Here is a 21,791-nt window from a genome sequence, read left to right on the forward strand (position 1 = left end):
GAAGATTTCAGCCAGGCGTCCACCGTGCAGGGCATTGTATGCTTGCTCAGGTAGCATGACAGGATGTAGAGGCTTTGAACAGAGCCCTGGTGGGAGGAGATGATGGCTCTGGGGATTTCAAAATCATTGAAGAGAGATAGCTGACGACAATCGAGATTAAGGGGCACGGAGCGCCATAGAGGGCGCCACCGAATTGAGAGGACTTGGGTGCGGCAGCAATCCTTCGTGGGGAGAAGCGAGATGATCTCCCCAAGGACGGGGTCCGGGAGATCGCTGATGCGGTCCACCCGAGATTCTACGGGTTCCTGGGATCCAGTGAGGGCGGGGTCGCCGCTTCTCCCCGTGCTGCCGGGTGCGGGATCTACAACAGGCGTCGCCGCTGGCGGGAGCCTCATCTTCTTGGCGCTGGGGTCAGCTGACTCCATTTTCCTCGAGGGCATCACGTCGCGCTCACGGATTTGAGCAGAGTAACGAATGACGAGCCTAGTTGTAGTGCGAGCGAAGAAGAAGGGGAGCTGGGGTTTTTCTGTAGGAGTGAGGAAGAAGGGGATCTAGGGTTTTATGTAGGAGTGAGGTGAGGAATTTGGGGGTACGAGTGGAGAGAGCTGACGCGAGGTGGGTGGGAGCAAGGAGGAAGAAGAGCACCCAGGTTTTGGGGGGGGGGTGGTGTGCTGGGTGTGGTAGCGCCTCTCATTCAGAAAATATATGGGCTTTTGAATTGATTTTACTATTTACTAGTGTGGATGGGCTGTTTTGTCTTGGGCCCAGAGAAACAATTACTAGTAGTACAGTGGAGACACTCTACAGCTACCCAGAAAAACAATTACTACTAGTACAGTGGAGACACTCTACCGATTCTGGCTCTTCCTAGGTCATTGAAACGTCTCCCTCTACTGAATTCCGTTATACTTTTGTTCACCAACATGTGGGCCATGCAGCGCGCGGGCCCAAATGCCATCCGCCAAATTAGAAGGCAGTATGCAGGCGAAGAGTCACCCCAGTCGTAGCGCGGCAGTAACGAGCCGTCGTATCACGAAACCCCATTTCCCCACAGTCTAAGTTTGACGGACGAAGCAACCATCATTTCACTCTTCGCTTAATCCCCTTCTCCCTCACCGTCTTCAAGAAAGGCAACACTCGTATCTGCCACTGTTCTTCTCTCCCAACGAAGGGAAGGTAAACGGATCCGTGATGTTGGTATATTTTTGTTCAGAGAAAAAAAAGGAACTTTTGCAAAGCAGTAACCGATGCTCACTCTCTTTTTTGTTTCATTGTCATTGCGATTTTGTTTTCCTTTCAGTGGTCTCCTAGTATTCGTCAGTTTCATGATGGACCAAGGAGAACCAGGCAAAGATCTGCCGGTATTGGAGCAGACGCGGGAGGCTGATCCCCACGAGACAGAGAGCTCCAAGAAGATGGAGGCAACCACAGAGCCGACCCCAGATACGCTCACGACCACTACTGAGATGGTCAACGCCCCGTTTGAGGTTACAGCCCCCGTGGCACTGCAGGAGCAGTTTTCCCCCTTTGAGGATGTGTGCCCCCCGCTGAGCTGCCCAAGATGATTTCCTTCTTTGCCGATCTCGATTGTGGTTTTTCATCGAAGTATGTGGTGATTGCTTTTAGAAAAGGAAGTATGTGGTGATTAATAATGCAAAATTTTATTAGCTTCGATGCCATGCTATACATAGTGGTTTAAATAACTTGTGTTTCTTATACTGAAAAGTAATTCAGAATTTGTTTCTGTTTCAATTAGAGCCCTGATGCAGACAAGGATTGTGTGGTTGTACATGTCACTCGCTATGAGGCGGATGACCTGAATATATGCACTGGGAAAACAGAGTTCTTAGGCTGTTGGATCCTGGAAGCCATTTGAGGTTATACCAATGAAGAGTTGTATTCCAGCCTCACTATTGTCAGGCATGTTGTCCAGGGTGTACTGAAGCACAAGAAGTTCAAAGCTACTCCTTCATTTGTGAGGCATACTGTTCTTGTCAAGCTTACGCAGGAAGATGACGTGGCATGCCTCCACAAACAAGTTTATCAGTGGCAAGGCCACAAGGTTGTCTTCATGAAGGTTCACAGGATTGAGCTGCTGCGGGACGTCCTCGATGATGTTCATTGCAAGGTCCGTCTTGTGTCCAGCCCAAATTAGATCGAGGCATGAAATAGTTGCCCCAGCTAGTGTTTAATAGTAGTTTGGATTGTCTAATTATCCGAACCTTGCCTGTTATCGACCCCTCTGGGGCTAGTACTCTGTTTGAATCCATCAATGGGAACTGCTGCTACTTTTGTCTGCCTGTGAATCATGTGAGAACCATCATAATTGTTGCCGAAACAGATGCATCCTCACTAGTTTATTCATGAATATGGCATGGTAAGACATAAGTTGTCACGGTTTGTCATACGAGTAGTGTGTGTTTTGATGAAATAGAGCACTCTTTCGAGAACAGTGCACCGACGTATACATAAGTAGTTGTAAACACTGTTGGTTCTACCCCACTTGTAAGCAGTTGTGCAAAACACAACACATTGGATCAGCTCGCTTCAACACTAGGCTATCGACCAGCTAACAATCAACAATCTGCTGTCTAACATATAAGCAACTATGTATCTTGTTACAGTGGTTCACGCAGTTAATTGAGGCCACAATGTAATAAATTCCAAACGTTCACACACTAGTCCAGCGCTCATGTGGAACACTCACATTAAACTTGTCTTCATGAAAAACTTGAAAATCATAAGTTAAGCAATATTATACATCTCAATGATTCATAGAACATAACAAACATATACTAGTTCACAGCAAAAGACAAAGTTGTGAGAAGGTTTACAAATCAGGAAAAAACAAGCAAGGCTTCTCTGAGCAAAGGGCCTCCCTGCAGGCTTAAATTACCTGGAGTACACTCTGGTTTTTTCTTGTTGCCACAATCCAGGGTTAGGTTCTCTCATTCCAAAATAACCAATTATAATTGTGGTCTCAGCTGGAATGCTGAACTGAACCATCCAGTGTACTGACCAGCTGAAATGCTTGTGCATTCAACTAAATTTAAGCACCGTTATTTGCAGAAATTAGCAGACCACAATGCCTCTTGTCCGCGCACCTGTCCAAAAAACCACCGTGCAGCCGTGCCAGCTAGTCCTCGGTCCATGGATGAACTGGTAGAAAGTGCATTCCGGACTAGGATGCAGTTGTTTTCGCTCATCCCTGCACTGCAGTCAGGAAGTAAAACGTACGAATCAACTTCTTTTAGACTGCGTTGGTCATTCTACCTTAGTTACTACCAATGTAGGGATACCTTTAAGATGGGAGGTTTGTTGGGGAACGTAGCAGAAATTCAAAATTTTCCTACGCGTCACCAAGATCTATCTATGGAGAAACCAGCTACGAGTAGAAAGAGAGTGCATCTACATACCCTTGTAGATCGCTAAGCGGAAGCGTTCAAGTGAACGGGGTTGATGGAGTCGTACTCGTCGTGATTCAAATCACCGATGATCAAGTGCCGAACGGACGACACCTCCGCGTTCAACACACGTACAGCCCAGTGACGTCTCCCACGCCTTGATCCAGCAAGGAGAGAGGGAGAGGTTGAGGAAGACTCCATCCAACAGCAGCACAACGGCGTGGTGGTGGTGGAGGAGCGTGGCAATCCCGCAGGGCTTCGCCAAGCACCACGGGAGAGGAGAAGAACTTGGGAGAGAGGGAGGGGCTGCACCAAAGGCATAAGGTGTGTTTTGGGAGGCCCTCCTACCCCACTATATATAGGGATCCCAAGGGGGGTGCGCCAGCCCCTAGGAGATCCAATCTCCAAGGGGGCGGCGGCCAGGGGAGGAGTCCTCCCCCCCTAAGGCACCTAGGAGGTGCCTTCCCCTGCTGGGACTCTTCCTTTAGGGTTTCCCCAGGCGCATGGGCCTCTTGGGGCTGGTGCCCTTGGCCCATGTAGGCCAAGGCGCACCCCCTACAGCCCATGTGGCCCCCCGGGGCAGGTGGCCCCACCCGGTGGGCCCCCGGGACCCTTCCGGTGGTCCCGGTACAATACCGATGACCCCGAAACTTGTCCCGATGGCCGAAACAGGACTTCCTATATATAAATCTTTACCTCCGGACCATTCTAGAACTCCTCGTGCCGTCCGGGATCTCATCCGGGACTCCGAACAACATTCGGTAACCACATACAAGCTTCCTTTATAACCCTAGCGTCATCGAACCTTAAGTGTGTGGACCCTACGAGTTCGGGAGACATGCAGACATGACCAAGACGTTCTCCGGTCAATAACCAACAACAGGATCTGGATACCCATGTTGGCTCCCACATGTTCCACGATGATCTCATCGGATGAACCACGATGTCAAGGACTTAATCAATCCCGTATTCAATTCCCTTTGTCTAGCGGTATTTTACTTGCCCGAGATTCGATCGTCGGTATACCGATACCTTGTTCAATCTCGTTACCGGCAAGTCACTTTACTCGTTCCGTAACACATCATCCCGTGATCAACTCCTTGGTCACATTGCGCATATGATGATGTCCTACCGAGTGGGCCCAGAGATACCTCTCCGTTTACACGGAGTGACAAATCCCAGTCTGGATCCGCATAAAACAATAGATACTTTCGGAGATACCTGTAGTGCACCTTTATAGTCACCCAGTTACGTTGTGACGTTTGATACACCCAAAGCACTCCTACGGTATCCAGGAGTTACACGATCTCATGGTCAAAGGAAGAGATACTTGACATTGGCAAAGCTCTAGCAAATGAACTACACGATCTTTTGTGCTAGTCTTAGGATTGGGTCTTGTCCATCACATCATTCTCCTAATGATGTGATCCCGTTATCAACGACATCCAATGTCCATAGCCAGGAAGCCATGACTATCTGTTGATCACAACGAGCTAGTCAACTAGAGGCTCACTAGGGACATATTGTGGTCTATGTATTCACACGTGTATTACGATTTCCGGATAATACAGTTATAGCATGAATAAAAGACAATTATCATGAACAAGGAAATATAATAATAACACTTTTATTATTTCCTCTAGGGCATATTTCCAACAGTCCCCCACTTGCACTAGAGTCAATAATCTAGTTCACATCGCCATGTGATTAACACTCACAGGTCACATCGCCATGTGACTAATACCCAAGAGTTTACTAGAGTCAGTAGTCTAGTTCACATCACTATGTGATTAACACTCAATGAGTTTTATGTTTGATCATGTTGCTTGTGAGAGAGGTTTTAGTCAACGGGTCTGAACCTTTCAGATCCGTGTGTGCTTTACAAATCTCTATGTCATCTCCTAGATACAGCTACCACGCTCTATTTGGAGCTATTCCAAACAACTGTTCTACTTGGAGCTATTCTAAATTATTGCTCCATTATATGTATCCGGTCTCTCTACTCAGAGCTATCCGGATAGGTGTCAAGCTTGCATCGTCGTAACCTTTACGACGAACTCTTTTACCACCTCCATAATCGAGAAAATTCCTTAGTCCACTAGTTACTAAGGATAACTTTTACCGCTGTCCTGTGAGCCATTCTTGGATCACTCTTGTACCCCTTGACTGACTCATGGCAAGGCACACTTCAGGTGCGGTACACAGCATAGCATACTGAAGAGCCTACGTCTTAAGCATAGGGGATGACCTTCGTCCTTTCTCTCTATTCTGCCGTGGTCGAGCTTTAAGTCTTAACTTCGTACCTTACAACTCAGGCAAGAACTCCTTCTTTGACTGGTCCATCTTGAACACCTTCAAGATCATGTCAAGGTATGTGCTCATTTGAAAGTACCATTAAGCGTTTTGATCTATCCTTATAGATCTTGATGCTCAATGCTCAAGCAGCTTAATCCAGGCTTTCCATTGAAAAACACTTTCAAAATAATCCTATATGCTTTCCAGAAATTCTACGTCATTTCTGATCAACAATATGTCAACAACATATACTCATCAGAAATTCTATAGTGCTCCCACTCACTTCTTTGGAAATACAAGTTTCTCATAAACTTTGTATAGACCCAAAATCTTTGATCATCTTATCAAAGCGTACATTCCAACTCCGAGATGCCTACTCCAGTCCTTAGAAGGATCGCTGGAGCCAGCATACCTTTTAGCATCCTTAGGATCGACAAAAACTTTCTGATTGTATTACATACAACCTTTCCTCACGAAAACCGGTAAGGAAACTCGTTTTGACATCCATCTGCCAGATTTCATAAATACAGCTAATGCTAACATGAATCCGACGGACTTTAAGCATCGCTACGGATGAGAAAATCTCATCGTAGTCAACTCCTTGAACTTGTGAAAAAACTCTTCACCACAAGTCAAGCTTCATGGACGGTGACATTACCGTCCACGTTCGTCTTCTTCTTAAAGATCCATTTATCTCAATGGCTTGCCGATCATCGGGTAAGTCCACCAAAGTCCATGCTTTGTTCTGATACATGGATCCTATCTCGGATTTCATGGTTTCTAACCATTCGTCGGAATATGGGCCCACCATCGCTTCTCCATAGCTCGTAGGTTCATTGTTGTCTAGCAACATGACCTTCAAGACAGGATTACGTACCACTCTGAAGTAGTACGCATCCTCGTCATCCTACGAGGTTTGGGAGTGACTTGATCCGAAGTTTCATGATCAATATCATAAGCTTCCACTTCAATTGGTGTAGGTGCCACAGGAACAACTCCCTGTGCCCTATCACACACTAGTTGAAGAGACGGTTCAATAACCTCATCAAGTTTCCACCATCCTCCCACTCAATTCTTTCGAGAGAAACTTTTCCTCGAGAAAGGACCTGATTCTAGAAACAATCCCTTATTGCTTTCGGATCTGAGACAGGAGGTATACCCAACTGTTTTGGGTGTCCTATGAAGATGCATTTTGTCCGCTTTGGGTTCGAGCTTATCAAGCTGAAACTTTTTCACATAAGCGTCGCAGCCCCAAACCTTTAAGAAATGACAACTTAGGTTTCTCTAAACCATAATTCAAACGGTGTCGTCTCAACGGAATTACGTGGTGCCCTATTTAAAGTGAATGTGGTTGTCTTTAATGCCTAACCCATAAACTATCATGGCAGTTCGATAAGAGACATCATGGTATGCATCATATCCAATAGGGTGCAACTATGATGTTCGGACACACCATCACACTATGGTGTTCCAGGCGGTATTAATTGCGAAACAATTTCCACAATGTCTTAATTGTGTGCCAAAACTCGTGACTCAGATATTTATCTCTATGATCATATCATAGATCCTCTTATCACGACGATCTTCCAACTTCACACTGAAATTACTTGAACCATTCAATAATTCAGACTTGTGTTTCATCAAGTAAATATTCTCAACATCTACTCGAATCATCTGTGAAGTAAGAACATAACGATATTCACTGCATGCCTCAACACTTATTGGACTGCACACATCAAAATGTGTTACTTCCAACAAGTTGCTATCTTGTTCCATCTTATTGAAACCGAGGCTTTTCAGTCATCTTGCCCATGTGGTATGACTTGCATATCTCAAGTGATTCAAAATCAAGTGAGTTCAAACGGTCCATTTGCATGGAGTTTCTTCATGCATATATACCAATAGACATGGTTCACATGTCTCAAACTTTTCAAAAATGAGTGAGTCCAAAGATCCATCAACATGGAGCTTCTTCATGCATTTTATACCGATATGACTTACGTGGCAGTGCCACAAATAGGTGGTACTATCATTACTATCTTTTGGCATGAACATGTGTATCACTACGATCGAGATTTCAATGAACCATTCATTTTAGGTGCAAGACCATTGAAGGTATTATTCAAATAAATAGAGTAACCATTATTCTCTTTAAATGAATAACCGTATTGCGATAGACATAATCCAATCATGTCTATGCTCAACGCAAACACCAAATCTCGATGGTAGAGGGAGCGTGCGATGTTTGATCATATCAACATTGGAAACACTTCCAACACATATCGTCAGCTCACCTTTAGCTAGTCTCCGTTTATGCCGTAGCTTTTATTTCGAGTTACTAACACTTAGCAACCGAACCGGTATCTTATACCCTGGTGCTACTAGGAGTACTAGTAAAGTACACATTAACATAATGTATATCCAATATACTTCTATCGACTTTGCCAGCCTTCTCATCTACCAAGTATCTAGGGTAATTCTGCTCCAGTGGCTGTTCCCCTTATTACAGAAGCACTTAGTCTCGGGTTTGGGTTCAACCTTGGGTTTCTTCACTGGAGCAGCAGCTGATTTGCCGTTTCATGAAGTATCCCTTCTTGCCCTTGCCCTTCTTGAAACTAGTGGTTTCACCAACCATCAACAATTGATGCTCCTTCTTGATTTCTACTTTCGCGGTGTCAAACATCATGAATACCTCAAGGATCATCTTATTTATCCCTGATATGTTATAGTTCATCACGAAGCTCTAGCAGCTCGGTGGCAATGACTTTGGAGAAACATCACTATCTCATTTGGAAGATCAACTCCCACTCAATTCAAGTGATTGTTGCACTCAGACAATCTGAGCACAAGCTCAACGATTGAGATTTTCTCCCTTAGTTTGCAGGCTAAGAGAATCGTCGGAGGTCTTATACCTCTTGACGTGGGCACGAGCCTGAAATCCCAATTTCAGCCCTCGAAACATCTCATATGTTCCGCGATGTTTCGAAAACGTCTTTGGTGCCTCTACTTAAACCATTTAACTGAACTATCATGTAGTTATCAAAACGTGTATGTTCGATGTTCGAAACATCCACAAACGACGTTTGGGGTTCAGCACACTGAGCAGTGCATTAAGGACATAAGCTTTCTACTGATCGCATAATCGCTACTATCAACTTTCAACTATATTTTCTCTAGGAACATATCTAAAACAGTAGAACTAAAGCGTGAGCTACGACATAATTTGCAAAAGGTCTTTTGACTATGTTCAAGATAATTAAGTTCATCTTATGAACTCCCACTTAGATAGACATCCCTCTGGTCATCTAAGTGATCACATGATCCGAGTCAACTAGGCCGTGTCCGATCATCACGTGAGACGGACTAGTCATCATCGGTGAACATCTTCATGTTGATCGTATCTACCATACGACTCATGCTCGACCTTTCGGTCTCCGTGTTCCGAGGCCATGTCTGCACATGCTAGGCTCGTCAAGTTAACCCTAAGTGTTTTCGCTGTGTAAAACTGTCTTACACCCGTTGTATGTGAACATAAGAATCCATCACACCCGATCATCACGTGGTGCTTAGAAGCGACGAACTGTAGCAACGGTGCACAGTTAGGGGAGAACACTTCTTGAAATTGTTGTAAGGGATCATCTTATTTACTACCGTCGTTCTAAGCAAACAAGATGCATAAACATGATAAACATCACATGCAATCAAATAGAGTAGTGACATGATATGGCCAATATCATATAGCTCCTTTGATCTTCATCTTCGGGGCTCCATGATCATCTTGTCACCGGCTTGACACCATGATCTCCATCATCATGATCTCCATCATCGTGTCTTCATGAAGTTGTCACGCCAACGACTACTTCTACTTCTATGGCTAACGCGTTTAGCAATAAAGTAAAGTAGTTTACATGGCGTTCTTCAATGACACGCAGGTCATACAAAAAATAAAGACAACTCCTATGGCTCCTGCCGGTTGTCATACTCATCGACATGCAAGTCGTGAATCCTATTACAAGAACATGATCAATCTCATACATCACATATCATTCATCACATTCTTCTTGGCCATATCACATCACATAGCATACCCTGCAAAAACAAGTTAGACGTCCTCTAATTGTTGTTTGCATGTTTTACGTGGCTGCTATGGGTTTCTAGCAAGAACATTTCTTACCTACGCAAGACCACAACGTGATATGCCAATTGCTATTTACCCTTCATAAGGACCCTTTTCATCGAATCCGTTCCGACTAAAGTGGGAGAGACTGGCACCCGCTAGCCACCTTATGCACCAAGTGCATGTCAATCGGTGGAACCTGTCTCACGTAAGAGTACGTGTAAGGTCGGTCCGGGCTGCTTCATCCCACAATACCGTCGAAACAAGATTGGACTAGTAACGGTAAGCATATTGAACAACATCAACGCCCACAACTACTTTGTGTTCTACTCGTGCAAAGAATCTACGCAATAGACCTAGCTCATGATGCCACTGTTGGGGAATGTAGCAGAAATTCAAAATTTTCCTACGCATCACCAAGATCTATCTATGGAGAAACCAGCTACGAGTAGAAAGAGAGTGCATCTACATACCCTTGTAGATTGCTAAGCGGAAGCATTCAAGTGAACGGGGTTGATGGAGTCGTACTCGTCGTGATTCAACTCACCGATGATCAAGTGCCGAACGGACGGCACCTCCGCGTTCAACACACGTACAGCCCGGTGACGTCTCCCACGCCTTGATCCAGCAAGGAGAGAGGGAGAGGTTGAGGAAGACTCCATCCAACAGCAGCACAACGGCGTGGTGGTGGTGGAGGAGCGTGGCAATCCCGCAGGGCTTCGCCAAGCACCACGGGAGAGGAGATGAACTTGGGAGAGAGGGAGGGGCTGCACCAAAGGCATAAGGTGTGTTTTGGGAGGCCCTCCTACCCCACTATATATAGGGATCCCAAGGGGGGGGGGGGGTGCGCCAGCCCCTAGGAGATCCAATCTCCAAGGGGGCGGCGGCCAGGGGAGGAGTCCTCCCCCGCTAAGGCACCTAGGAGGTGCCTTCCCCTGCTGGGACTCTTCCTTTAGGGTTTCCCCAGGCGCATGGGCCTCTTGGGGCTGGTGCCCTTGGACCATGTAGGCCAAGGCGCACCCCCTACAGCCCATGTGGCCCCCTGGGGCAGGTGGCCCCACCCGGTGGGCCCCCGGGACCCTTCCGGTGGTCCCGGTACAATACCGATGACCCCGAAACTTGTCCCGATGGCCGAAACAGGACTTCCTATATATAAATCTTTACCTCCGGACCATTCTGGAACTCCTCGTGACGTCCGGGATCTCATCCGGGACTCCGAACAACATTCGGTAACCACATACAAGCTTCCTTTATAACCCTAGCGTCATCGAACCTTAAGTGTGTAGACCCTACGGGTTCGGGAGACATGCAGACATGACCGAGACGTTCTCCGGTCAATAACCAACAGCGGGATCTGGATACCCATGTTGGCTCCCACATGTTCCACGATGATCTCATCGGATGAACCACGATGTCAAGGACTTAATCAATCCCGTATTCAATTCCCTTTGTCTAGCGGTATTTTACTTGCCCGAGATTCGATCGTCGGTATACCGATACCTTGTTCAATCTCGTTACCGGCAAGTCACTTTACTCGTTCCGTAACACATCATCCCGTGATCAACTCCTTGGTCACATTGCGCATAGGATGATGTCCTACCGAGTGGGCCCAGAGATACCTCTCCGTTTACACGGAGTGACAAATCCCAGTCTCGATCCGCATAAAACAATAGATACTTTTGGAGATACCTGTAGTGCACCTTTATAGTCACCCAGTTACGTTGTGACGTTTGATACACCCAAAGCACTCCTACGGTATCCAGGAGTTACACGATCTCATGGTCAAAGGAAGAGATACTTGACATTGGCAAAGCTCTAGCAAATGAACTACACGATCTTTTGTGCTAGTCTTAGGATTGGGTCTTGTCCATCACATCATTCTCCTAATGATGTGATCCCGTTATCAACGACATCCAATGTCCATAGCCAGGAAGCCATGACTATCTGTTGATCACAACGAGCTAGTCAACTAGAGGCTCACTAGGGACATATTGTGGTCTATGTATTCACACGTGTATTACGATTTCCGGATAATACAGTTATAGCATGAATAAAAGACAATTATCATGAACAAGGAAATATAATAATAACACTTTTATTATTGCCTCTAGGGCATATTTCCAACAAGGTTAGACGACGACAACGAGGGATAGCCATCTCATTTTGCGCAGTTGTACTAAAACCGAGGTGTGTGCTTTTGATTGCGCGGATAGAAACGATACGGAGATAGACATCCCGAAACGATATGGAGACAGACATCCCTGTTTGCGCAAATATGAAATACGGTTATTTAAACAGTGACCGATATTACTACTTTCCCCCATTTCCTCTTAGAACCAATTCCTAGATTCATGCTACAACTTTCCCACTTCCTTCCCTGTTTGAACCAACACTTAGAGTCGACTGTATGAACTAGCTTTACTTCTAATAATAGTAGAAGTCTAGGTGGTTTTGGAACAGCGGACGAAAGTAGAAAAGGATCCACACGAAGGGAGCTGGGGCAGTAGAGCAAGGCAGGTTTCGAAGGAATATATACCAGAGGGTCGTCGGCATGTGGCAAAGACGGCGTCGGGAGGCCGCATCTTGGCCACAATACCGCAGGGAGGAAGAAGGGGTCGGAGGCCCTCCCGAGCCGGCGCTCTCTCGGAGAGAACGACACGGCCGCCGATCGGGACGCGCTGGCAGCCGTTGGTCTCCTCCCTCGCCGCCGACGACAGTGTGAACGATGCACCTACACCCCTGCCCTGGTCGAGGTTGTCCGGTCGGATTTGTGACCAGCCGTGAGCTGAGAGAGAGTGTGGCCACCTATGTCTTAATTAGATCTGGAGAGCATGAGAGAGTGAACGAGAGGAACCCTAGTAAAGCAAGCGCTAAGGCTCCTGCTTTTATATATAGTGGAGTAATTTTGTTGTACCAGCTTCAAAAAAATGCGCTCCTATGTGTACCCGCGAGTGGGTGTGAGAGAACTAGTGCATCCGTGCACCGCTTCTCTTCGTGAGAGTACAATATACTATGCCCAAAGAACGTTCGCCACAAGAGTAATAGTATAAGTGTGTGACGTGTGAGCTAAAATAAAATGTGCACGCCGTCTTTTGTTTTATAGAAGTTATGAGGGTAGGGTGTGAAGAGCACATATGTGCATGACATCTACCTGCAGATAGACGGTGGGTGCGACGTGCGAGTCTGCGAGAGGACTCGGGAGAGTCGTGACTCGTTAGGGTGCGTGTGCGTGAGAGAGAGGGGGCACGTATCAATGCAATGCATGTGTCCGTAAATCATTATCCGACAAACATTCGCCACAAGCCTTTTCCTGACGAACCCGTAAGAATTGTTAGATCGGCATCTGACAGTGTCAGTTTTGCCATGTCATTTAACAGAACAGCCACTCCTCATACACACAAATCTTCCACGTGAGTGTTAGCAACTGCCGTATGCTCCCTCCATTCCGAAATGCAGTGCATATAGCTTTATTGAAAATTCGAACCTCGCAAACTTTTACCGAGTTTTCATGTACCAAATTGCACATGTAGAATACCCTGTATATATCATTTCATTCATCTTCGAGAGGTAACTATAAAGATGGGTGAGGAGTCTACAAAGAAAGACCATCGTATCACCCGCAGCAATTTCAACCATCCTTTAGTGTCGAGGAATATCATAGGAACTCGATATGATATGATTTTTATAGGATTTTTTCCTTTAGAGCCAATTGGTTCATAGGAATAGATTCATATACTCCACATTTCAAAGGAAATAAACATGATATCATTTCTATAGCTTTAGAGCCACTTGGTTCATATGAATGGATTCCTATACTCCCTTAATTTCAAAGGAAAATAAACATTAGCGTATATTCAATAGAAAAGTTCCTATGATATGAACCAAATTACATCTCTTTCCTAATCCCTCCTCATAGGAATTGAGATACATGTCATCTCTAGATTCAATAGAAAAGTTCCTATGATGTGAACCAAATGACATCTCTTTTCCAATCCCTACTCATAGGAATTGAGATGCTCCATGTCATCTCTTTCCCTACAACTTCCATGTATACATCTTCTATTCCTAAATAGATATTACAACCCACTAGTAGCTTTTTTCCAAAACATGCAACTATGGCACAAGAACTATATAGTGTGCCAATAACTTTGAAAGATGGTTGCTCGATGAAGCTAACCCGACAGTGCAGAGATAGGTAAATCTGAGCACTACTGGCCGTTGGATATCATCAACATTCCACCAGATCTGCCACATATACAATTTAGAAGACTCCATGGTTGAACTTAAGCATAATGCACAAACCTCAAAACACAAGCACTTCTCCTTTGTTCTAGAATCTTCTGTATCATAATTGGTTATTTTTTCTAAATGAAATGCCATTATTTGTTTTTTACTTTATGATTTACAATGCACAACCCCATGAATCTTAACATTGTTATAAAACTAATTGATTTTGAATGAGATGAACTATAAGAACTAAACGAACATCTACATCATGCATATATGACTCAAAGCTTTACATGCTATAGTGTGTATTTATTCATAATTTGGTTTCGAAATCTCATGCATTCAATACATGTGTACCTTACTAGTTTTGAGTAGAGTAGCAAATTTCACGCGGCCCCGGGTATATCAAAATGCAGGGCCCATGCATCATTGCCTTTCGGTCGAACCTACGTCCACAATTTTTTGTACGTACTATATCTCCACTGGTCCCCGAACCCAAAATGCTGCCTCGTTCATGTAAAACCAAGCGGCCCACACATATTTAAGGCGTCGACTCGAACCCTTTTACTACAACATGGCCCCGCACGCAGTAGTACTCCTACAAACCCTACCGCCGCACTCATCATCGGTTCTCTTCAAGAGGACGAGGGAGAAGCCGATTTGTAGTGGAGGCGCTTTCAAAAAAAAGATTTGTAGTGGAGACTCCTACCCTAGGGTGCCCTAGGTAGCTGCCGCACGCATCATTGTTTTCTCTTTTCTTTATGCTCTTGCGCCCTAGAGTGAAACGATGGTTGCTTAATCTGCCCAGCTTAATGCGGGAAAGGTGGGGCTTTGTGATTTGACCCCTCATCGCTCATTTTCTACTACTGTGGCGCTACGACCGGGGTGCCTCCAATTCCAACCGCTGCTCCGAACTGTAATTTGGTGCGTCGCACGTGGAACAAGACGGTGGATGAGACACATGTCGGCCAAAGGGGTCCTGTTAAGTGTGTCGCCATTTCGTGTGCGGACTGACCCTGCTTGAGTTGCTACGCCAACACGTCAGGAGCAGCCTACCACTTGGTTTTGCTCCTTGGTGAATCCCGACTATATTGATCTAAAAAGATACGTGTTGAACTACCCTCTCCGTCTCGGTTTTTTATTTTTAGGCGTCTCGGTTCATAGGGCCTGCACGTAGTTCTAGGTCATCCATTTGACAAACTAAATATGAGTTACTATGTCACAAAAAGTATATCTTTGGATTCTTAAGCGGATCTAGTTGTATTTAAAAGTCAAGGGCAGGGCTTTTCCTACGCGGTAGGGGGGCTAGTTCCACCTAGTCGGTTCGACAGAGACGCGAGAAGATGAGGGAGTAGGCTGCTGCAAATGTAGGGCTGTGTGATTTGACAGCGAGTTACTGCTGGACAGGTGGGGCCCCGTGATTTGACTTGCCATTATCATTTTAACTGCAGCGCTACGACTAGCGTGAGTCTCCCGATTCTTGACCACGTCCATACAGGTGCCTCTCCCAATGCTCCACCATGTAGTAGAGGCTGGATCTTGCATGAGAGCCCACTTCTCCACTTTTTCCTTGCCTCTCTTTCCTCCACATATGCAAAAATGCCATGTAAAGTGGACTATTGTACTTACTTGCTCCTACAGGTGCTTAAGCTTGCGACATAGGCATAAAGTCTGATGTGGCAAGTTAATCAAGAAGAGAGAGACTAGTTTGGTGACCCAAGGAAGAAACGGTGCTAAGCTCGTGTACTTAGGTGAAAAGACAATTTTGAGTCTATAGCTAATTAAATGAAGCAAACTTAGCAACAAAAAACTAATAAGCACACCATTTCATTGGAAGAGGTCACTCCTTGGCAAATGCAATAAATACTAGTACTCCCTGTGTCCCATAATATAAGAATGTTTTTGGCACTACACTAGTGTCAAAAACGTTCTTATATTATGGGATGGAGGGAGCACGAAGAAAGAGATAGAGAGAAGTAAAAAAATAAATACACTTATAGCCAACCTTGTTGTAGTATGAGTGACTAAGTGATGACTATGTATGACATGCCAACATCAGATAGCCTAACGCACCGTGTTAAATCTCCAAGGACGCGACCGCGCGAGCGACGCGACGGTCGTGGTAGGCGCGACCATGATACGGTGTGCTGGCAGCCCTTGGATCTGAGATCAAACGGTCGCATGCTAAATTGCTGAAAATTTGCAGAATAACCCTCCAGGATAGGATATTCACCCATAGGTATAGAATCACACCATGCAACCGTTTGATCTCAGATCCAAGGGCTCTCGGAAGCCCGTATCATGGGAGAATGGAAAGCCACTACCCTGCCGTTCGCACGCTGGCAGTTCGCTCCTACTCGTCCCCGCACGTCCTTCAATACTACGGTGGTTCGCTCCTAGTCGTCCCGTCCATTCACATTACGACAGTTCCACTAATCCTAACCCTCCTCCCAAATCCATGGCGCCCCAAATCTCCACGATCGGCGGTGAGTACAAGGTTAGAACCATCACCGGCGATGAGTTCGATGTCATCTACACCCGTTCTTCCATGACGGTGAAAGGATGCCTTTCTCGCTTCAGACGCATGTTCGAAAACTCAGATGATGAGTGGGTCATTGGGCTAGATGTTGAGTAGACCACAATCCTGGGACGAGAGAAGGATCTAAAGGACGAAGGGAGGAGGAATCCCGCCGTGATCCAGGTTTGCGTGCATGACTTATGCTTGGTCTACCACATATGCCATGCCGATGTTGAATGCCTGGATTTTAAGAACTTCCTCAAGGACAAAACAGTGAAATTCGTTACTGTAGACTTTAAGAACGACAAAGAAGTCCTGGGTCGGATAGGCCTCGTTGTAGGCAACCCCTTCGACCTCCAAAAGAATCGGCTGGTGCCCTCTCGTCAGCCTTCAATGCTGACCTTGGCAGGAGCCATGGTTCATCCTTCGTACCGTAAACTGGAGAAACCTCATTACATGTTTCATCATCATGCATGGCAGCGGAATGTACTAGATATAGACCAGATCCACTACGCTGCAATGGATGACTACCTTTGTTTCAATATCTACAAGGGTTGGATGAAGAGCAATAGCCAAGTGTGCGGTTCACGCAAAGAAGTATCGGCCAAGAGGAAGAGGGACAAGGACGAAGTCGAGGACGTGGACGAGGACTCCGAGTAAGGTGGCAGTGTCGTTGCTCATGGTGGTTCTAAACTTCTAATGCAGTGTCTACCAGATTAGTTGCATAGTTTAATTTCAGGTGTGCTTAGTTTAATTTGAGGGGTGTGGTGTGCTGAGCCCCCAGCAGAACTATGTTATGTTTCTTCTCATTACTTTAACTCTTCAGTATGTACATACCACTAGTATTTCTTTAATAGAATTTAGCACCCCAATTAAGCACATACTAGCTTTTTTAATAGTATTATATGCATAATTTGGCGACGAGCGCTCTCTATATGTACCACTTATTTTTTTAATTTCAATTTTTGCTCCTTGGCGCAATCCATCGATAGTACTACTGTACAAAAGTACACATTTTTTAAAAGGCTAGAGTACTGTTCATCACATATATATCCAGTTAAATTCTCAACCTAGAACGACGTGCATTCCATGTAGTAAACCGATACGGAGGAAGTATAGTAAAAATGAGGTGATTTTACCGAGCGATCGGCGGGGGAGCATGGCCTGTCATGCGGTCCCACGTGTCATGATGTACCAAGGCGATGTGCATGTCCCTCTTGAGGAATAAGCAATACTACGTGGTTTGAGATGATGGCGAATCGAAGTGTGAAATAATGGTTGCTTCGTCCGTCTAGGAAGGTGCGGCATTGTGATTTGACGTCTCATTGCTCATTACTACTACTGGGCCGGTACGAGTGGGGTGCGTCCCCCCTGCTGTTCTGCATTGTTATTTGGTGCTTGACACGTCGACCAAGTTGCTATATGTCCCACATGTCGGCGACAGGAAGTACATAATTCATGAAAGGGAGCATCGATGGAGGAGTATACTACATAATTCATGAAAGGGAGCGACTTAGTTTTGGAAAAATCTGTTTTTACAGAGTACGTACCCACTAGGGTTTATAGGGCTCATCTAAAAAACATTCGTTTTTCCATTTGATAAGTCTCAGTTCTACTATACTAGTAGTAGCACCATTACATGTTGGATTTCGAGGTGCATTATATGACCCGACGCAAGCAGTGTCAAGAGGAAACTAACCAATGCATGTACAAGTTCATGGAAATTTAGTGGTCATTCATGCATTTGTTCTAATTAATGCCTCGGTAAACATAACTTCTTGAGAAAAACGAGCGTACTAATTACTTGTGAAAACTACGAAATTAATTCGACCACTCACTGTCTACCTTGGTTGGAGAGATTTTGAAATTGAGCCATAAACTGGAAAGGAGGGAGTAGTAACTTTTGTCTCGATTACTATTTGTGGCCTTGTATAGATGCAAAATGTATTTTTTTATAGTGGCCTTGTATAAGTAAATGGAGGGAGTACTAACCAAAGTACGTAGTAGGGACGAGGAGCAACCAGAGGGAATAATAAATTTTTCTCCTCGCGCTGCGAGCCACCGCGCGCGTGGGCGAGGGAGCGGGCGTAAAGGCGTACACTACTACTACTACTACTACTACTACTACTACTACTACTACTACTACTACTACTACTACTACTACTACTACTACTACTACTACTACTACTACTACTACTACTACTACTACTACTACTACTACTACTACTACTACTACTACTACTACTACTCGTAAGCAAGCTTCACCTCATCCTGCGAGCCACCGCGCCTATGGGCGGGGGAGATGGTGTACTAAGCAAGGTTCTCCTTGTTCTGCGAGTTGACGGGACACATCAAAAGTACTCCAGTGTATAGAGCTTGCCTCTAAGGTAGGCCCCACATGGTTTGCCTTTTTTTTAATTTCACATAACGCGTCAAGTCACAATTTGTTTGTTCACCCATGGTAGACGATCCTCCCTCCACCAAGTGGACAACCAGTACACGTGCCAAATTACCATGTGGGCTTCCTTTTTCGTACAGAAATGAGCTCCACCGTGTACCCACGCGGGTGTGGTTGGGAAAGAGACGAGAGTACGTGCGCCGTGCGTGCACCTCTTCTCTTCGTGCACGTCCCCCACCTACGTGGGCGTGTGTGAGAGACATACAAACCTAGACATAATGTGCCGTCCATCCCCATGCCTACGCCCAGTCCGACCACCAGTCACCACCACGCTCCACTCCTCCTCACCTTATCTCTCATCTTTCTCCCTCCATTTTTATATACAAGGGGCCACTATCAAAATTACAATTTGCAGATATACAAGGCCACTAGCACTAATCGATGCAATATTAATGGTGTTTTCCTCGTGGTACTAGCAAAGGAGGACATTAATTATCCCTTGCATGCATGCGGGAGTTTGTAAAAAAATGCATCTTGATGTTCCGTGCAATGCACGGGCATCTTACTAGTCCATGAAAAACACACATGGCAAAATTCCACGGCGAACGAGGGATTTGAATCTGTTGGGAGGGGCTGTTTGGATCTTGCCCGGGGTAGCCAAAATATTGGCGACCCTTTTGTCCACCGGTGCCTTTGCCACCGATGAACGAGGAATGGCTCGGGTGCTCATGCTGTCATGCATCCTCCAGCGTGCACGTTGGAGACGAGCTCGCACGAGCTGTGTTTTTTTGTCCCACAACGCGGCCCGAGCCGCCCGCAGACCAACCGGCGACCCGCAAATTACGCCATCCAACCGTAGCCGCACACATTATGACAACAACTCAACCAACCAGATGAAATTCACGCAAACACGTAGACAAACTGATATTTCATATAAACAACGACGGAAATCATATAAAATACCGGATTTTCATACAAACATGACGGATTTCATTACATTCAAATGAACTACGCGGTGCTAGTTCTGGATAGCACAGGTATATAATACCCGGCCTAAATGGTCGCCCGCCGATCGATTTGTGTTCCTCATGTCCGGCAGCACGATCACCGGACTGCCAGGAGCCCCGGAGGTATATGCTTCAGCGCAAAGGACGGCTCGCTTCCCCACTGCCCAACTGATATCATTGGCTGGTGCTGAAGATGATGGTGGCCGGCACCGGTTTGAGTTCATCACCGGCCACTACTTCGCCATGCCCGCCACCGGCTCGAGTTCATCCTAACATTCCCCTCTTCCGTGTAGCCGATGCAGGGTCAATGAAGGTCCTCGCAACAAAAGGATCCAGCAAGACACCTACTGTGTATGCCGGTGTCGCCTCCGCGGTGGCCTTCATGGGAGCCAAGCGGTGGTGGCCTCTCGTGTTCTACTTCTCCTCGATGATGGCGGCGGACGTGGAGGCGCTGACCACTGACTCGTCACTCTCCGCGCACCCGGCTACTGTCGCTGCTTGCATGGCGCGGCCGCCGGCATGGGAGTCTCGGCCACATAAACGGGAGACATGGTACGAGGCGGCGGCATGGACGGAAGCAACGATGCCCATGCGCCGCTCCTCGTCGAGCTGGCCTGGAGCAGCGAGTTGTTGAACCGCGTGCCGGCTTGGGGCGGCAACTGGCTCCTTCGGGCGAGGGGAGGGAGGTGGACCAGCGAGCTGCATAGCTCGTATCTGGCGGGCTACCCAGCCGGCTTGGATGTGGAATAACTACTCTTCGTAAGCCATTGTAAAAGTGGACAAAATGGTGGATGAGATAGGGGAGCGGCGCAGGTGTGCGATTCTTGGCCGGCGTTTGGCCTCGTTTAAATAGGAGATTAAATAGACGGCGGATGGGAGGAGCTCGGCCGGCGTTGCGTTTAACGCCGGCCCGGTCATGAACGGACGTGTGTCCAGAGTGGGTTTCTCGGCTTCCACATGGGCGGGTTTCATTGAGGTGTTTGAATGTGGCACGGAGGCGTGTTCAGCCGGGCGTGCCACGAGTGGCGCCCTCGACTCTGACCTAGGACACTGCGCTATTCTTCCACTAACGTGTGGGTTGTTTGGGTGCATGGCCTGCATGTCAGTGACCCAATGCAGGCAGTGCACATCAGAGGAACCTTCGGTGGGCTAGGGCGGTCAGAAGCGGGCATTTCATAAACCGATGATTGTTCATTGAGTGTGACATCATATTTTTCATGTAGATAAGCCTACTATGTTGATAGCCCATTCGATACATTGTGATTCATAAAGACCGCTGCAAACATCAATGTTCTGCTTATCACAGATAAGATTGATTAATACCCATAACAATCCATGTCCTTAACAAAGGGTGCATGCACGTATAGGTTGAGCATGTGTCTTGCGTTGTGTGCTGTGTGCATGCAGGCGTGCGAGTGTTGCGTGCGTGCAAGGGTACGTTTCAGTGTTGCACGCATGGGTGCGTACGTGCGTGTGTTTGTGAGTGCATGTGTACGTGTCAGTGTTGCACGCCAGCAGGCATGTGTGTGTACGTTATGTGTACGTGTCAGTGTTGCATGCCTACAGGCGTGCGTGTCTTGCGTGCGTGCTTGTGTACGTGCGGTGTGAGGCTACACGTTAGTCGACTGACTTTTTCATCTCTAGTCATTAGATTTTCTAGCCGTTGGATACGAAATCAAGGGCCTCCAGTTTATCATCAAAGTCCACCCCCCTGAGCCGGCAGCCACCACCGGCCGAACCGCCTGCCCCAACCGCCCGCGGCCGGCCCGACCTCCCCAAAACCACTCCCGATAGCTGGTCCGCCACTGCATCGGCTATCCCTCTA

Source organism: Triticum dicoccoides, chromosome 4B (assembly GCF_002162155.2).
Source record: "Triticum dicoccoides isolate Atlit2015 ecotype Zavitan chromosome 4B, WEW_v2.0, whole genome shotgun sequence".
Lineage (NCBI taxonomy): Eukaryota > Viridiplantae > Streptophyta > Magnoliopsida > Poales > Poaceae > Triticum > Triticum dicoccoides.